Raw genomic sequence first — 13265 nt, 5'->3', positions numbered from 1 at the left:
CCCTGCTCCAGGTATAACCTTGCTCCAGGTGAAACCCCGCTCCATGGTTACCTTCGAGACAAAGAGGCACAAGGACTCCCGGGAAGGAATGAAGTTAGTAACAATAAATGGGACATGAATATATACAGAAGGAGAGAGGAGCTCAGTGTGTCATAGGAAGTCCCCCGATAGTCTAGGCATATAGCAGCTTAACTAGGAGCTGGTCAAAGACAGCCCTAACTATGAGTGATGAAGTTACAGTGTAGACTGCAATGTAGTTACCGTGTAGTATGCGATGTAGTTACCGTGTAGTATGCGATGTAGTTACAGTGTAGTATGCGATGTAGTTACAGTGTAGTATGCGATGTAGTTACCGTGTAGTATGCGATGTAGTTACCGTGTAGTATGCGATGTAGTTACAGTGTAGTATGCGATGTAGTTACCGTGTAGTATGCGATGTAGTTACCGTGTAGTATGCGCTGTAGTTACAGTGTAGTATGCGATGTAGTTACCGTGTAGTATGCGATGTAGTTACCGTGTAGTATGCGATGTAGTTACCGTGTAGTATGCGCTGTAGTTACAGTGTAGTATGCGCTGTAGTTACCGTGTAGTATGCGATGTAGTTACCGTGTAGTATGCGATGTAGTTACCGTGTAGTATGCGATGTAGTTACAGTGTAGTATGCGATGTAGTTACCGTGTAGTATGCGATGTAGTTACCGTGTAGTATGCGATGTAGTTACCGTGTAGTATGCGCTGTAGTTACAGTGTAGTATGCGATGTAGTTACCGTGTAGTATGCGCTGTAGTTACAGTGTAGTATGCGCTGTAGTTACCGTGTAGTATGCGATGTAGTTACCGTGTAGTATGCGCTGTAGTTACAGTGTAGTATGCGCTGTAGTTACAGTGTAGTATGCGCTGTAGTTACCGTGTAGTATGCGATGTAGTTACCGTGTAGTATGCGCTGTAGTTACAGTGTAGTATGCGCTGTAGTTACAGTGTAGTATGCGATGTAGTTACACTGTAGTACCGTTAAATAGCACTGGGATCTGTTTCATGGCAGTTTTGCAGAAAGAACAGAACAAGGTGAACCAAAAACCTATGATTGGTTGACGCTTCACTATCTCATTGGAGAGCTGACAAATAGTCCAGCTCAAATTTATTTGTAGCGTGTCACGCCGTCACACAGCGACGAGAGTCGAGCATCAGTTCGTAGCTTCATGTCAGCGGCTTCCATTGACAATGAGCCTGTTAGGTAGCCTGATGCTGAGCTGCTGCTGAGCTGCTGCTGTGCGGCTGCTGGTGTGAACGCAGGAGGAGGCTGTGGTATAATCTACACATTGTTAAATTTGTGATATTGGGCTCTATAAATAAAAGTGACTTGACTCTTGTTACTGGCTCCACCTGAGCTTTTCCTGAGAAACGGTCTGTAGAGTGAACGAGGTCTGGATATGAAGATGAATTGAACTGTATTGAATCCTTGACAGCAGTTCATCCTTGAGCTGCTCCTCTCTAGAGGCTATGAGGTTTGAGAGAGGAAACGATCAATCAAGCCGTCCTCGAGTCCGTCAGTCAGTTTACTGACATCCTCCTCCTCCATCCTCCTCCTCCAGCCTCCATCCTCCTGCGTCCTCCTCCTCCTCCTCTCAGTGTAGAGGAAGAACAGAGCAGCTGCAGGTCTAATCCATCCTCCTCCTCCTCCTCCTCTCAGTGTAGAGGAAGAACAGAGCAGCAGCAGGTCTGAACCATCATCTAGCCTCCATCCTCACCATGAACCTACAGCTAAACCTGCTTTATTTTATCTTCACATGCTGTGTGTTGGCGTGAGGGATGATTACCAGCTGCAGCAGCATGTGGCTGCGATTGTTTCTCACCTGGTCTGATTTGGCGTGGCGGCTCAGCGGCTGGTGTGATCCATCACAAGGTGCTCTCAAAATAAACAGTGTTTTTCTCATTCTATACCTACATTATACTCTGAATGTTTCTTTTCCAATCAGCTTATAGCCCTTAACTTGGGTTTAAAGATGAATGAACTAAGCTAACAATACCTCACTTCCAGAAACCCAACTGATCCCATTTTCCTTTTAAGTGCACTACATGACTTTAACAGGGATGGATAGTGCAGCGTGTAAGCCCACAGACCAGATCCTGGCTCTTTATGCTGCTGTATTATTCTGGGTTTACATGTGGATGAGCTGTATAGTCCTCAGCTCATGTTGGCCTCTAGACCTCAACTCAACCTCATCAACATCTCCTGCTCTGTGTGCTTCAGTCCTGCCTTAGGAGAGAGCAGATGGATTTAACCAGCTGTGTATTTCAGGGCCTGTGACCATCTCTGGAGAAGTGCACTGCAGAAATGTTCACATCCTGAAGAGTCCTCCATTTTTAGAGAAACAACAAAGGAAAGTTCCTGAGAACGAGCTTCTTATTTTTATTTTTTAAAACAAAACTCACCCTTGAGTTTCAACTTTTAAAGGAGACATATCCTGCTCATTTCCAGGTTCATACTTACTTATTAACATGTTTACATGCTTTAATGTTCAAAAACACATCATTGTTCTCATCCTGTCTGTCTGAATATACCTGTATTCACCCTCTGTCTGTGAAATGCAGAATCCAGCATCCTCTTAAAGCCAGAAACTGGTTCTTTCGCATGAAAATATAAAAATATTCGAGGAAATTATTTGAAGAAATATGGATAGAGACAGATTTGTCTAATGTTATATGAACACAGTTATACGTGACCAGAAGGATCCATCATGTGGAGCTGTTTAACTACAGGATAGTACATGTGTGTACGCTCACACAGACCTGTGCACTACACTGATATACTGATATACAGCTCTGGAAAAAGTTAAGAGATCACTTCAAAATTATCAGTTTCTCTGGTTTTACTATTTATTAGTATGTGTTTGAGTAAAATTAAAATGTTTGTTTTATTCTATAAACTACTGACAACATTTCTCCCAAATTTCAAATCAAAATATTGTCATTTAGAGCATTTATTTGCAGAAAATGACAACTGGTCAAAATAACCAAACAGATGCAGTGTTTTCAGATCTGGAATAATGCAAATAAAACAAGTTCATATTCATTTTTAAACAACACAATACTAATGTTTTAACTTAGGAAGAGTTCAGAAATCAATATTTGGTGGAATAACCTTGATTTACAATCACAGCTTTCATGCGTCTTGGCATGCTCTCCACCAGTCTTTCACATTGCTGTTATTTGTATCCTTTTTTAAAAAAATAATTTTATCATTATTATTTTTTATGGGATTTTAACCTACTACTATGGTTTTAACTAAGGGACCCTTTTAAAGTGTCCAGAAGGCATACTACTACCCCCCTGTGCCCGTGCCCCTCGGTTTAACGTTTTAATCTTGACCTAACCCAGTTTAGTAAAAACAAAATGCAGAAATTATTAATTATTTTGACTATAGTTATTATCAGAGGAACATAATGGTGAGGAATTATCACAGACTGGTACATGTCAAAGTTTATTCAGAATATTGTTTTGAAAGCATTTACATTTTTTTAATAGCAGCAAATACTGACACCTATTGTCCTCCCGGGTCAAAATGGACCTGGTCTTTTGGGATTTTTTGGTCAATAAACCTCATTTATATGAAATTATACCTAATGTTTTTAGTAAGAAAAGCAGAAATTATGAATTTTTTGGCCTATAGTCAGTATGGAAGGAACATACTGAGATGGATTATCACAGACTGGTATACTGTATGTCAGAATATTGCTTTAAAAGCATTAAAACATTTTTAACTTGGTGAATAAAATATTCTGCTGACAGGAAAGATGCTCCAGGTTGTTTTCCTTTACATGTGGAGAGACGTGCTATAATATATACAATGATTCAGTGATTGTTGGCCTGTATAAATACAGTATATACTGTGTATACATGTATAGTAGACATATATAACATAATTCAGACAGATGATTGTTGGGCTGTCTGCAGCTCCCCTAGATCTCCTTCACACACACATACACATGCAATACACACCACAGCCATGTTCTGACACATTTACAGCGTCTGTAAAAGATGCATGAACCTCCACCCTGCCGCCCCCATCAGTGTTTAACAGGCTTTACCTCCACCTGGTCAGCTGACCTGGCGTTCCATGTGGGCCCGCAGAGCCTGCTCTCATTAAACAGAGGCCTGCAGAGCCGAGGCAATTAACTCCAGCATGCTGACTGATAATGACTGGCAGCGCTGTGGTGACATCTCCAGTCAGGGGGTGGTTGGTGTGTGTGTGTGGAGGTTATTCACTACCCGGTGCTCTTTGTACTACGCTAACCAGCACCCCCTCGTAGTCGTGGTGCAGTCGATACCGCGGGGAGAAAACAGCAGCGTGGGTGACAGCGTGATGCTTTGTGTTCATCTCTGACCTTCAGACCTGTTTCCGGCTGACTTTAAGTCAATGTGAGCTGTCCTGCAACGAACTGGAGGTAAAGTTTCTGTTAGTTGTTACAAAATGAACTCAGATTCAGGTTCAGATTTTATTTTTCGACTCTTCTCGGCTCATCCGTACTCGCCAACCTTGAGACCTCAAAACCCCCAGTAACATCAGAGTTTCACTGACTTTGTTTCCTGCATTCTGGTGACTTTTAAAAGGACTGTTTGTAACTTCTTACACGTATAAATCATTGCTGGTCGGTGTCCCATGCACGTTCGCGTGTGGCTACGCTGTTCAGGCTCAGACTCCAACACAAACTCCAGTGAAGCACCAAAACCTCTTGGTTGTATCTAGTGAAGCCCGTCTGTTAAACAGTGTTGGCCGCGGTCGGAGGACGCGGGGGAGACCGTAGCTTTGGTCTCCAGGACCAGAGTCTCTGCTGTACTCTGCTCCTCTGCTCCTCTGCCTGCCTTCACTCACACACCGCACCGGTTCTCACTCGCTCTCTCGCTCCACTCTCACGTGCATGCATGCACACTCCACACTGCAGAAGAGTTAGTTTAGCTCTGAGAATATCTAGTGAATGTACAGTGGACATTTGTGCAGAAATTTCTGCTGCAGCTCCTCCAGACCAACAGAGGTTTCCCGTGTCTTGTGAAGTGACGGGGCTCCGCAGAGAGAAGCATTATCGTCTCTGACCGGGTGCCGGCGTCTCCCCTGTTCCCTCCGGCCGCGGTCGGGAGACTGAGGCAGGAAAAGCCAACACTAGGATCAGCATTGATTCATGGAGAGACCTTCATCTGGTCAGCTAACATTACTGCCAAGCAGCTGAAATATAGAGTGATATTGTGGTTTTAGCTGACGTGTGTCGCCTCACTGTTTTGAGCGATGCTCCTTCATGTCTATGTAGAGCGAGCACAAGCGTGAGTAACAGTACGCTGACTTTAGTTGACTTAACGGCCACAGGTGTTGCTGTTAACAAGACATTTCTGATTCTTACAAACAGTCCCTTTAAATAATGAAAATTGCAAAATAATTATAATTATAAAGTTCACTGCAACAGCAGTTTTATGTTAAATACTTTTCATTTTACTTTTAATTCTCAGGAACAAATACAGAGTAGTTCTCCCCTCTGGTGTGAACCTGTGTGAATCTCTGTCATCATCAGTTTTCATTCATTCATTCATTTTCTGCTCCTGCTTGAGTATTTCTTTATCTTAGTTCTCTCCATTTCTCTCTCCTTCTTTCTCTAACTGAAGCTCCTTTCAGACACAACGAGACGACGCAACCACTGACCTCTGGCACCCGTTATTTTCACGACGTTTTGCTGCGTTGAGAAAAGCCCAACATCGGGTGCAGCACACACGACAATGTGCGCTGAACCCAGCGGGAAGCCTAGCTCAAACCGCGAGCAACTCTCTTCCCAGACTGTTGTCCGGGAGGAAACAGTCAGGCTTTTACACCTATTACCTACGTATGTTATATGTACCATTAAAAAGTCCCAGGCTTTTGTCTTTATAACCTCTGTTTGACTGTCTCCAGGACATTAAAGGCTGGACGTCCCAAAACTTCCTGGTGTTAAACAAACTGAAAACTGAGGTGGTTCTCTTTGGCCCCCCCGAATCCACCAGCTTTCTGTGTGAAAAGCTCGGCCCACTGTCAGTCTGTGTGAAACCTTCCGCAAAAAACCTTGGGATTTTTGATTCCGCTTTTCAGTTTGATAAACAGATAAACTGTGGTGAGAGGCAGCTTCTGCCATCTGCGGAGCCGAGCAAAAGTAAAACCCTTTTTATCTTTCCGAGACTGTGAAACAGTAACCCATGCTTATATTACCACTCGCCTTGACTACTGTAACTCCCTCTACATGGGAGTCAGTCAGTCTTTACTGTCTCATCTGCAGTAATTGCAGAACGCTGCTGCAAGCTTTTAAACCGGTTCCCGGACATGTCTGCTCTGTTGACCTGTTTTTATGTCTGTAACGCACTTTGGTCAGCTCATGTTGTTTTAAATGTGCTATAGAAATAAATTTGACTTGACTCGACTTGACTTGCACGCTGTACAGCGCCAGAAACAGGTTGGGATAAAGAAGAGGAAAAGAAGTGTGAACATTTGTTCATATATCAGGAGAAATACGGGAGAAGTGTGACCCCGGGAGGAAACCGGGAGAGGGCGATGAAAGACGGGAGGGTTGGCAGGTCATCAGATAAACCAACATGTCTGAACATCAGCTGTTGGACCGATACGCTACAGAGAGCAGAATATCTCTCCCACATCCGGGGGAGTTCTGTGAGGGTGAAAGGCTACTGAATGTTGAGGACTACAGTGACATTACACAGGTGACACACAGCTTCCATTGCATGGAGGAGGTGGCCCAGAGATCTGGGGTTTTTACGCCCACAAGAACTTTTGTTAAAATCCGATGATAAAATGTATTAAAGTGCCCCAGCTGACCGACACAAAGATGACTGATCTGCAGATTTTCAAGAATAAATGAAGCTAAAAGCAGAATTTCAGGAGCAGGACCACGCCTCAAAGTATTTCTTATAAATACCTGTCGAACCCACTCCTGCTAATCTCCTCGTCTCCTCTTTGTAAGGTCCTGAGGAGGTCCGTCGCCCAGTGCTACGGTGGATCCTCGATCTCAGCTCCCCAAACCACATCTGACTAAGTGGACGAACCACAAGCATCATCTGTGTTTTCCTTCAATATCTTAGTTAAATTGTACCTCGTTGACGGCGTGGTCCTTGCTAGTGAAGTGCTCTCATGTAGATGATCATTAGTGTCTTCCATGAAGGAAATCCAGCCATCAGTTTAAGATTTGCCGCACCCTCTATTCACAAAGCACCACTCCGTACCAAGAGAGCCTGATGTGGCTATTAAACTGTTTCTGTGACTGTCACTGACGTCGAAACATCCTTCCCAAAACTGAAACCTACCTGAAAAGCACCACGGCAGGAGAGACTGTCGGTGCTCATCTTCCTGAATACTGAGAATAAACTCCCTCACGGTCTGGACTCAGACAGGACAGTATGGACTCAGACAGGCTGGTAGGGACTCAGACAGGACAGTATGGACTCAGACAGGCTGGTATGGACTCAAGACAGGACGGTATGGACCCAACAGAATGGTCTGGACTCACACAGGCTGGTCTGGACTCAGACAGGACGGTATGGCCCTGAACGCCTCCGAAACAAATTATCTAATGATATAGTTACTCTAGATGGCATTGCCCTGGCCTCCAGCACCACCGTAAGGAATCTGGGAGCTATCTTCGATCAGGACATGTCCTTTAACTCTCACATAAAACAAACCTCAAGGACTGCCTTCTTTCATCTACGTAACATTGCAAAGATCAGGCACATCGGTCTCAAAATGATGCAGAAAAATGAGTCCATGCATTTGTTACCTCTAGACTCGATTACTGCAACTACTTATTATCAGGCTGCTCCAATAAGTCTCTTAAGACTCTCCAGTTGATCCAGAATGCTGCAGCACGTGTACTGACAAGAACTAGAAAAAGAGATCATATTACGCCTGTATTAGCTTCTCTACACTGGCTGCCTGTAAAATCAAGAATAGAATTTAAAATCGTCCTCCTCACCTACAGAGCGCTAAACAGTCAGGCCCCATCATATCTTAAAGAGCTCATAGTACCCTACTACCCCACTAGAGCACTGCGCTCCCAGAATGCAGCAGGGTTACTTGAGGTTCCTAGAGTCTCCAAAAGTAGAATGGGAGCGAGAGCCTTCAGCTATCAAGCTCCTCTTCTCTGGAACCAGCTCCCAGTTCCAGTCTGGGAGGCAGACACCCTCTCCAGATTTAAGAGTAGGCTAAAGACTTTCCTCTTTGATAACGCTTATAGTTAGGGCTGTCTTTGACCAGCCCCTAGTTAAGCTGCTATAGGCCTAGACTGCCGGGGGATTTCCTATGACCCTACGACCCAATGATATGACAGAAGGGTATGGACTCAGACAAGACGGTATGGACTCAGACAGAACAGGTCTGGCCTCAGACCTCAGACAGGACGGTCTGAGGCTAGACAGGACAGATTATAACTCATCGATTCACCAAAAGATGTGAGTATGTATGTATGGTTGCCTGCTAGCCTGTCAGAGAACACTACTGTAGACCTGCTGCTGAGAGGAACGTATAATTCTAATCTTTGTTCTCTGTTTGAGAAAAGGATTTAAGACGTCTGGACTCAGACAGTACGGAGGAGAACGTTGGCAACGTGCCCTCTGCCCCTAAACCAATGAGACGTTTCATTTTCTCCATCTTCCTACAGCGACTCTCTGCTGCTAACAGCTAACAATAAAAGAATGTCACTAGCTAACAGTAGAGCAGCTCAGTGGACGCTGTCTCAGCCACCACATACAGGAGGACTTCAGAGACTGTATGGAAATGATGAAGGGGGGGAGGAAAGTTTTACCTGATTACTGTAGAGCTGATCAATACTACACAGATAAGCTAAAAGGAAGCTATGACCATAGCATCATCATATTCAACACATTGTTTTAACTTCACTAAAGGCCCAGTTTCACAGAGCTTTCAGCAGTATGTCAGGGTTTTCATCAGGGCCTGGTCTGGACTCAGCTGCCATCAGTGACCCAGGTATGGAACTCTGGTCGGGAAGACCTGGAGGACACTAAACTGGTGAAACTGCATCAGGAACTGAATGAACACTGGAAACAACATCAGCTGACTAAAACCACCAGAACCAGTCACAGCACTGACTGGGAAGAGGTCAAAGGTCATCAACCAAGATCTAGGAGAACATTCCCATCTGATGCTAAGGACCATCCTCATATAGTCGGTCAGATAAACCCAGACACAGACATAAACACAGACAGGAAGGGTTGAGTTGAACCAAGGCTTTTATTACAGAAACCAGTGCTGTGTTCCAATCTGGGTACACTGTGTGCACTCTGTACTTACTTGAGTAGTGTGTGAATTTCAACGTGGTAGGGTCGTCTCAAATCGAATACTCTGCGGTGCACTTACCAGAAATGACAATGGCAACATTTCACCGCGGCTCGCTACGTAACTACATTGTAGTCAGACGTAAACTGTTCAAACTCCTCCAGTAACCCAATAAACATACTGATGACTTGTGCTCGACAACAATTAGTGCAAAATAAAAGCAAATGAGTAGACGTGAAACGTTCTAACTTACATCTATAACGTGCGGTATTCAGCACCACGACAGCTGCTGCATCCTCGGCCGCCATTTACCCAAGTTTGAATAGTGGTCATGGTACCTCGGTGGTCCCTCCCCTTCCACTACGTAGCCAAGATGGCGGCCATTGAGTGTGAAAAGTGTCCAGCGTTCCACACTCAGCGTTTTAACCGTTTTGAGTACAACATCTGGGTACTTAGAGTGCACTGCATTTTGCCATACTTCTCAGTGTGAACGCCCTTAGGCACTCAAAATAGTAAGTGTAAGTACGGAAGCACTCAGATTGGAATACAGCGCAGGATTAAGGAGTGCGGCGGTGGAGGAAGGGCGAGGCTGGAACTGGGCGGGGCAGACAGGCAGGTGGTCGGAGGAGCGATGATCCTACAAACAGGAGAACTCAGTTAGTGATGTGAAAAGACATCCCAAAGGAAAAGTACTGAGGTAACACATTAACTGAGCGAACAGGAGCGAACACTACCACCTGGTTGAGATGTTGAGATGTTGAGATGTTGAGATAAGGATCTGGAAATGAGTGACCGGAGAACCGGAGCAGTTTTACTGTTGGCTGATGAGATGATGGAAAACAGGTGAGCTGGTTGGTCAGGTGTGTCGTAACCAATCAGGAGCAGCCGGGAGAATGTCCGCAGGGGAAAAAGAGACACACTAGGACAGCTGGGTACACAGGTAGAACTATATACTTCTGTAAGATAGAACTATTTTTTAACCCATATAATGGAACTTCTTAGCCCTCATCATAAAAGAAGAAGAAACAGGAAAGGAAGAGAAACACCCTAAAACAGTTCAACACTGGCTAAACATGGATGTCATGACATCCATACGATTCATTTCCCCATGGAGATTAATGATGACATCTACTGTACGTCTGTCCATCCTGAAGAGGTATCCCTCCTCTGTTGCTCTTCCTGAGGGTTATATGAGAGGGTCGTACTGTAAAGGACAGAGGGTGTCGCATCGTGTACAGATTGTAAAGGCCCCTGAGGCTAATTTGTGATGTATGATATTGGGCTATACAAATCAAATTGACTTCACTTCAGTCCGGATAGGACCAGCAGCAGATGCTGTGGATTTGTAAACAATACTTCTTTAATGACATTAATTAATTAATTCATTAACATAATTGGTATAAACTTTGGAAGTTTTTGGACTAGTCTTTGGAATAGCCGGTCCCAGTGTGTTTATTGCACCTCTCTCTTTATGAATACATATAAGGGAGGATCGATAAGCAGTTAGAGGCGAGATGGCGTTTGTGGCTGATTGCATGACCTGCTGGTTTTTAATAAGGTTTATTCAATATGCAATGGTTAGTTTAGCATGAAAAATGATGTGTTGGTAAAGAGCAGGAGCAGATTAGTGTAGGTACAAAGGAAGAATCTCAGTGTGGGCGTGCAGCTCAATGAGACGACTACACCTGTCTCCATCAACACAATCAGTCTGTTCTCTTCTCAATATGTCAATCACTCTCTTCTTCATTTTATTAACAGTTGGTTCACTGCAGCCTTGGTGAATATTTGACATTATTAGAGTAGTAATTTGATATCAGCATGTATTTCTGAGCGTGCAGATCTCAGACTAACGCCATCACTGCTGCTTTAATTAATTAGCCCTCTGGGGTCTGAGAATTTTTTTGCTATTTTGACTCTAGAATCTCAACACTGTAATGCACAATCATGACATACGCATCTTTATTGTTCAGGACAAACTGGACTATCAGAATATTTTGGCTGCAGTGATGTCACATGAATGTATAAATAATTATAATTACCATAAAGACAAGAGAAAGAATAAAACGGAAATAGAATCTCAGAAATATATTCAAACCACACAGAGAACAATCAGGAACAAGGTTTTGGGCTTTTGAAGAATGTTCTCCCAAGTCCTGGGAATCAGCGGGGGAAAAAAAGATCATTCTAACCAACACACATCAAAAGATATTTACATTTTTCACAGAGACGTCCTGGAGTTTTACTGTCCGTGTTTCTACAAAACATTAGCTGTGTGATGCCTGAAAGTAGTTCCTGTCAGCAGTGATCCAGAGAGCCACAGCACACTCCTCACACCTCCAGGGGAGAGTCTGATGGAGCTGCCTGGTCTGCCTTCACTGTAAAACGAATACAAATAACAGCCGCAAGCGGCAGTTAGCGGTTTCAAGCTTTTTTCACTTAAGGTACTCTTGTGGACATATCGTGCAAGTTTTGAGATGATGGGCCAAATGGTTATTGACTTAAGTCTGATTATGTGTTGAGCTACGCCCTTTTGAAATTCATTGGTCATTATCTTTGAAATGCAATGATATATCAACAAGCTTCCTGAAGCTTTTAAGAAGCTTGGTCCAATAATGATTCACAGAACATTTGGTAGAAATCGGATTTGTGGTTTAGGAGAAGATGTAAAAAATGTGTTATTCAAAAAATTTGAAATGGTGGAAAATGTAGTTGGTGGACGTTAGCGGTCCAAGAGGCTTCTTTGTAGAACACATTCAGCTGGACAAGTGTGTCAAATTTCAAGTCAATCAGACTTTAGGTGTGAGGGGGCCGGCCTTTAAACTTTTCACTTTTTTGGCTGTCATTGATAGCGCCACCATGTGGCCAACTGAGATCATATTTTATGGAAAGCATTAGGACATCATGGCCATTTATGGTACCAAGTTTCATTTCTCTAGCTCGTTACAGCTCAAAGCAAATTGAGCAAAGGCATGATATAGCATAAAATGCTAAGTAGGCCATGCCCACATGCACCAATCAATATGACACTTCAGATCTTAGTTAATACTTGCCCCTAGATCATGTGCACCGAATTTAGTGAAATTCTGTAAACCAGGTTTTGACGTACAAGTTTATGGTATTTGTGGCGGCCCCTATGGGTTGAGCTAAAACAGCTTTGGTACGCCTATTCCCAAACATGTAGTGAAGATATCTACCAAGATTTGTGATGATTGAACTAGTGGTCAATGAATTACAGTGATTTCCTGCTAAGCCCTGCCCTCTAAAATTTTATTGGTCAATATCTTGAAAACGAAATAAGATATCAACAAGCTTTATGAAATCTGAGCCTGGTCCAATAATGATCCACAGAAAATTTGGTAGCAGTCGTCAATACAGTAAGTTGAGCTCACTGCCCATTTAATTTTTCCTTTTAATCTACTTTAGGGATAGTTTAGTACTGACAATCCACCTGAGGCCTGTACTACGAAGCAGGATTTGGCGTTAGCGAGGTAACTTCAGGGTTAACTCAGGGTTTTCCGTCCTACGAAGGTGGATCACTTCTTACAGGAGTAGATCGACTTGGTAACTTATGCTGAACAGCTCACCTGCTCCAGGGCAGGTTATGTTCCAGATAAGAGATCAACTCGTATAAAAGCACCGCCTACTGACCAATCAAAGCTCAGTGTGCGGATCGTGTGATAATATTACACAAATATGAAGAAGTTTAAGTTATAATCAAAACAAAAAAAACACAGTTTAAACTGATAAATGCAGGAAGGACAGCTGTATTTATGCTGAGGGTGTTTACCGCTTTGAATTATATTTTTAAATTTTTTTTTTTTTTACTTGCTCTTGAGTCCGTTTCACACCGACTGAGGGGGGACGCAGCTGAAAGAAGGTTCAAATAGTCATACACGCCACATCTCAACCACAGGGTAAAAAGAAGTGTAATCCATTAATCTATTACACTCTTAA

The sequence above is a fragment of the Sebastes umbrosus genome, chromosome 8 (genome assembly GCF_015220745.1).
Source record: "Sebastes umbrosus isolate fSebUmb1 chromosome 8, fSebUmb1.pri, whole genome shotgun sequence".
In the NCBI taxonomy this organism is placed as follows: domain Eukaryota; kingdom Metazoa; phylum Chordata; class Actinopteri; order Perciformes; family Sebastidae; genus Sebastes; species Sebastes umbrosus.
This window is presented reverse-complemented; position numbering follows the sequence as displayed.